Source organism: Eretmochelys imbricata, chromosome 2 (genome assembly GCF_965152235.1).
Source record: "Eretmochelys imbricata isolate rEreImb1 chromosome 2, rEreImb1.hap1, whole genome shotgun sequence".
NCBI classification, from domain to species: domain Eukaryota; kingdom Metazoa; phylum Chordata; order Testudines; family Cheloniidae; genus Eretmochelys; species Eretmochelys imbricata.
This window is the reverse complement of record NC_135573.1, coordinates 22,797,842-22,803,705: the sequence shown is the minus strand read 5'-3', so window position 1 is coordinate 22,803,705 and position 5,864 is coordinate 22,797,842. Positions and strand designations below refer to the sequence as shown.

At 48.2% G+C, this 5,864-nt stretch overlaps 2 non-coding genes across 2 annotated transcripts; both read right to left on the bottom strand.

Annotated features, from left to right (window-relative positions):
• Window positions 1-581: 581 nt before the first annotated feature.
• LOC144261681 (U2 spliceosomal RNA) lies at window positions 582-774 on the bottom strand. Its single transcript, XR_013345383.1, has one exon. It is a non-coding gene; the product is annotated as a U2 spliceosomal RNA (small nuclear RNA).
• A 4,729-nt stretch (window positions 775-5,503) lies between these two features.
• LOC144261683 (U2 spliceosomal RNA) lies at window positions 5,504-5,696 on the bottom strand. The gene has a single exon (XR_013345385.1). It is a non-coding gene; the product is annotated as a U2 spliceosomal RNA (small nuclear RNA).
• Window positions 5,697-5,864: the final 168 nt, after the last annotated feature.

Sequence of the window (5,864 nt, the reverse complement as noted above, 5' to 3'; positions counted from 1 at the left end):
TTTCCAATGGTCAGGGTGGCAACGCTGAGAAGTTAAGGATTATTATTTAGCGTTTACATTACAGTAGGTTCGGGGGTGGGGGGGAAGAATCAGGATTGGGACCCCTGTGTGCCGGGCGCAGCATGACACCTAGTGCCTTGTCTTGATCTTACAAACCAAGATACATGGGACATGGGCTGGGCGGGGAGAAGTCTGTGTAACTCACACAGCTGTTGAGATACGTGTGACCTCAAATATTACTGATCCCCGCCCCGCCCCTCCCCTCCCAAAACAAACAAACAAAAAACCAACCAACCGACTCCCCAACAGACCCACAGTCTGGAAAGCATTTGTCCCTCATTACTGTTGAAAAGACTCACAGCAGAAAGAAGGATCCCAGCTTCTCAAACAATCCTCTAGTGAGACAGAAAACCCTACATCTGTAGCCCCACAAAACACTCCCAAGCAATTGCAAGAATACTTTGTCACAAAGAAACCACAGCGGTACAGATTTCTCAACTACTTGAAAAAAATCTGCTTTAAAGAAGCATCATCACAGTAAAATTCTTTCTACTTTTCAAACCAGAACATTCTTCCCCAAAAGGAGATGCACTGTTCCTGGAGACACTGCAATACCAGGTCAATGCATGGGGTGGGCAGAGCAAGCTCCTAATCCAGCCCCCTGTTCCAAAAATCAATTTAATATACAGTCCTTAAATAAAGGACATATCAGATATTAAACTGATAAGAACAGATACTACACTTGATCTGAGCTCCAAGGAGCCGAGAAGCGATGCTGAGAGCCTGCGACGCACCGCACACCTCTGCGCCCACCGCTTTCTACCTCACCGTGACGAGCTCCCAGACACGCAACAAACACCATAACTAGGTAACTCTAAGTGAGGAACCCTTCCCCACAGTGACTCCCGTGGAAGAATTCAAAGCAAGAACCCTTAACACACAATTCTCTTCAAAGACAGACAAGTCTTGCAGCCGCCTTCCTCTTGCTGGTTTCCCTGGACGCTCCTAATTTGCACAGACCCACCCACTGACGTGGGACTAGCAATCTCTCACTGTTAACTCTTACAGCAAAACAGGGCAAAGAAAGCCTATGCAAGTGCTATACCGCAGCCCCAACGCTCTTTTCTGCTCCTTCCCACAGGCTGACCCCTCCCCCACAGCTCCCCACACTGCAGCCAGGGGCTGACCCCTCCTTCGCCCCGCCTCCCCCCACCACTGCCAGGATCTGGGGCTGACACCCTCCCCACACCGCTGCCAGGGGCTGGGGCTGGCCCCTATCCCCCCCCAAGCTCCATTCTACCTGGGGCTAGGGCTAGGGCCCCGCCCCCGACAAGCCCTGCTGCCTGACACCTCGTGTCGCCACTCTTCCCCCCCCACACACACACACGCACGTTCCTCCACGCCCCGCTAGGGGGTCGCACCAGACTTTTTTGGTAAACTGGGCATTTGTTTATTTGCTCTTGCCAACTCATCAGTTGGCAAGAGCAAACGGGATAAATGGCCGTTTTTGTCAAAAAAGGAAAAAAAAAAAAAAAAAAAAAAAAAAAGGCAGGATGGCCGGAACAGAGCTTAAAAAGGGAACTGCTCCAGCCAAACGGGGACGTATGGTCATCCTCTCTCCAGGCAAGTGGTCCTGAGGGAGTCTGGCCAGGGCTGGGGGCAGACCCTGACCTGGCTAATCGCACCACTCCCGAGAGGACGGAGTGATTCCCCGTCCTGGCACTGGACCGGCCCCGGCCGCGCTGCCAGCTCAGCCTGGCAGACACCATAAACGGCAGAGTAAGGAAGGCCGTTAGAGGCCAAAAGTCATCCTTCAAAATTTGGAAATCAAATCCTAGTGAGGATAATAGGAAGGTGCACGAACTCTGGCCGGGTAAGTGTCAAAGTATAACAAGTCAGGCCAAGAAAGAATCTGAGAAGCAACGTGCTAACGACACAAAAGCTAACCATAAGAATGTTTTAAAGTACATCAGAAGCAGGCAGCCTGCCAAAGAGGCGGTGGGGCCACTAGCTGACAAAGGAGCACTCTAGGAAGACAAGGCCATTGCAGAGGAGCTTCATGAATTCTTTGCAGCTGTCTTCACTGCAGAGGACGGGAGGGAGAGTCCCACATCGGAGCTGTCCTTATTGGGTGACAAATCTGAAGTCCCATCCCAGTATAAGAGGTTTTAGAACAAATGGTTAAATTAAACAGGAATAAGTCACCAGGACCAGATGGCATTCGACCACGAGTTCTGAGGGAACTCAGAGATGAAATTGCACAACTACTAGCCGTAGTACGCAAGCTACCACTGAAGCAAGCCTCTGTTGCAGACGACTGGCAGGTAGCTAATGTAATGCCAATTTTTAAAATGGGCTCCAGGGGCGACCCTGGCAATTGCAGGCTGCTGAGCCTAACTTCAGTAACAGGCAAATTGGTAGTAAAGAATGATCAGGCACCCAGATAAACAGGATGTATTGGGAAAGGGTGAACACAGCTTTTGTAAAGGGAACTCCTACCTCACCAATCTTCTAGAATTCTTTGAGGATCTCAGCAAGCATGTGGATAAGGATGATTCAGTCGATACTGCGAACTGGGATTTTCAGAAAGCCTTTGACGGGGTCCCTCACCGAAGGCTCTAAAAGAAAACTTAAGTGGTTATGGGATAAGCGCGTAAGAACGGCCAAACTGGGTCAGACCAAAAGTCCATCTAGCCCAGTATCCTGTCTTCTGACAGCGGCCAATGCCAGGGGCCCCAGAGGGAATGAACGGAACAGGCAATCATCCATCCCCTGTCGCCCATTCCCAGCTTCTGGCAAATAGGGGTTAGCTAGGGATACCACTGGCTAAGCGCCATCAATGGACCTATCCTCCATGAATTTATCTAGTTCTTTTTTGAAACCTGTTATGTTCTTGGCCTTCGCAACGTCCTCTGGCAAAGAGTTCCGCAGGTTGACTGTGTGTTGTGTGAAGAAATACTTTCTTTTGTTTGTTTTAAACCGGCTGCCTGTAAATTTAATTTGGTGACCCCTAGGTCTTGTATTATGAGAAGGAGTACATAACACTTCCTTATTTACTTTCTCCACGCCAGTCATGATTTTATAGACCTCCATCGTATCCCCTCTTAGTCGGCTCTTTTCCAAGCTGAAAAGGCCCAATCTTAAGAATCTCTTCTTATACAGAAGCTGTTTCATCATTTTTCTTGCCCTTTTCTGAATCTTTCCAATTCCAATATGCCTTTTTTGAGATGGAGCGACCGCATCAGCACGCAGGTATTTTCTGTCTTATTATCTATCCCTGTCTTAATGATTCCCAACACTCCACTGCACATTCAGTGGATGTTTTCAGAGAACTGTCCACAATGACTCCTAGGTCTCTTTCTTGAGTGGTAACAGCTCATTTAGACCCTTCCCCTCCCCCTCCCCCGCCCCCAATCGTTTTATAGGTATAGCTGGGATTATGTTTTCCAGTGTGCGTTACTTTGCATTGATCAACACTGACTTTCCTCTGCCATTTTGTTGCCCAGTCCCCCAGTTTTGCGAGAGCTCTTTGTAGCTCTTGGCAGTCTGCTTTGGCCTTAACTATTCTGAGTAGTTTTGTATCGTCTGCAAATTTTGCCACCTCACTGTTTACCCCTTTCCCCCGGTCATTTATGAATAAGTTGAACGGTACTGGTCCCAGTACAGACCCCTGGGGGACCCCTGGGGATAAGAGGGAAGATCCTCTTCTCTGACACTGGCAGACCAGGTGCCAGCTTATGTCAAGGCCCCTAGAAAAGTGACAAATGCATGGCTGGAAACTAGTCTTGCTCACCTGTGTGTTAGCGTTGTTAAAACGGGCATTATTTTTATAAAAATGTGTTTCGTGTTTAGACTTTATGAAAAGCTGGTGAGTTGCTGCATGCATTCTTCTCACCTATAATATCTGTATCCCACGTTATAAGGTGATATATAAGCCTTGGCTCTAAAACTGTAAACCCCCTGGCCGCCACCAGTCAGGAGAGAAGCATTCCCAAGTGTGAAATGCTAGTTTACCAGAAGAGGAGTCATCTCCTTTCCACCAAGAGAAGACCCTGAGACAACAGATAAGCCACTGTGGATCATCCGTGGACAAAAGGCTTGGTTGATTGCTCCGCCTCACACCCCCACCCACGAGGAGGCAGAGACCTGCACAAACACTTGCCCCACCAGCTCTGGGGGGAATGGAATAAAAATCCCTGTCAAGAAGAAACTGTTGTCCCTATGCTGCTTGGACTTCAGGGGGATGGCATGCCTTACAAGCATAAGCATAAGCAAGGGATCCCGGCTGTTTGGCTAGGGTTAACCCTAAAGGATCTACAGAGCTTGCATGTTCCAGCAGCTTCTACTACTTTTTGAAACCTCAGACTGTAACTCCTTTGTGTGTATGTTTACCTGCTTTAACCTGGTAAATAATTTCTTATTTCTTTTCCTAGTTCGGAAAGATTTAGCTAGTTTATTATAGGATTGGCCACGAACATTGTCTTCGGTTTGAGATCTGAGGTGCAATTCAGCTGGCTGAGTGACCAGTCCGAGGGACCGGAATATTGTTATGGTTTTTGGTGCAAGGGACCATCTGTCACAAAGGCAGGCTCACCTGGGTGGCAAGATGGATTCAGGGTGCCCAAGGGGGCTGTCTGTGACTCCATGTTAAGGCTGTTCTAGTGGAGTTCACATTTGATACTTGGTTGGTGAAATGGAAGTCCGGAACACACAACCACGAGGAGCCCCCTGCTGTCTGCCAGCCCTGGGTGTCCGGGGCTCCTGCTCTCTGGAGCCCTGGCTGCACTAGAAAGGTAAGTTCCTATCTTGCCTGGTTCAGAAACCGGAAGGGAAATAAAGAGAACCCACATTACATTTTTTTTTTAAAGAATCCTCATGATTTTTAAGCCAATCTCGTGATTTTGGGGAGTCTGACTCATGATTTTCCAATGGTCAGGGTGGCAACGCTGAGAAGTTAAGGATTATTATTTAGCGTTTACATTACAGTAGGTTCGGGGGTGGGGGGGAAGAATCAGGATTGGGACCCCTGTGTGCCGGGCGCAGCATGACACCTAGTGCCTTGTCTTGATCTTACAAACCAAGATACATGGGACATGGGCTGGGCGGGGAGAAGTCTGTGTAACTCACACAGCTGTTGAGATACGTGTGACCTCAAATATTACTGATCCCCGCCCCGCCCCTCCCCTCCCAAAACAAACAAACAAAAAACCAACCAACCGACTCCCCAACAGACCCACAGTCTGGAAAGCATTTGTCCCTCATTACTGTTGAAAAGACTCACAGCAGAAAGAAGGATCCCAGCTTCTCAAACAATCCTCTAGTGAGACAGAAAACCCTACATCTGTAGCCCCACAAAACACTCCCAAGCAATTGCAAGAATACTTTGTCACAAAGAAACCACAGCGGTACAGATTTCTCAACTACTTGAAAAAAATCTGCTTTAAAGAAGCATCATCACAGTAAAATTCTTTCTACTTTTCAAACCAGAACATTCTTCCCCAAAAGGAGATGCACTGTTCCTGGAGACACTGCAATACCAGGTCAATGCATGGGGTGGGCAGAGCAAGCTCCTAATCCAGCCCCCTGTTCCAAAAATCAATTTAATATACAGTCCTTAAATAAAGGACATATCAGATATTAAACTGATAAGAACAGATACTACACTTGATCTGAGCTCCAAGGAGCCAAGAAGCGATGCTGAGAGCCTGCGACGCACCGCACACCTCTGCGCCCACCGCTTTCTACCTCACCGTGACGAGCTCCCAGACACGCAACAAACACCATAACTAGGTAACTCTAAGTGAGGAACCCTTCCCCACAATGACTCCCGTGGAAGAATTCAAAGCAAGAACCCTTAACACACA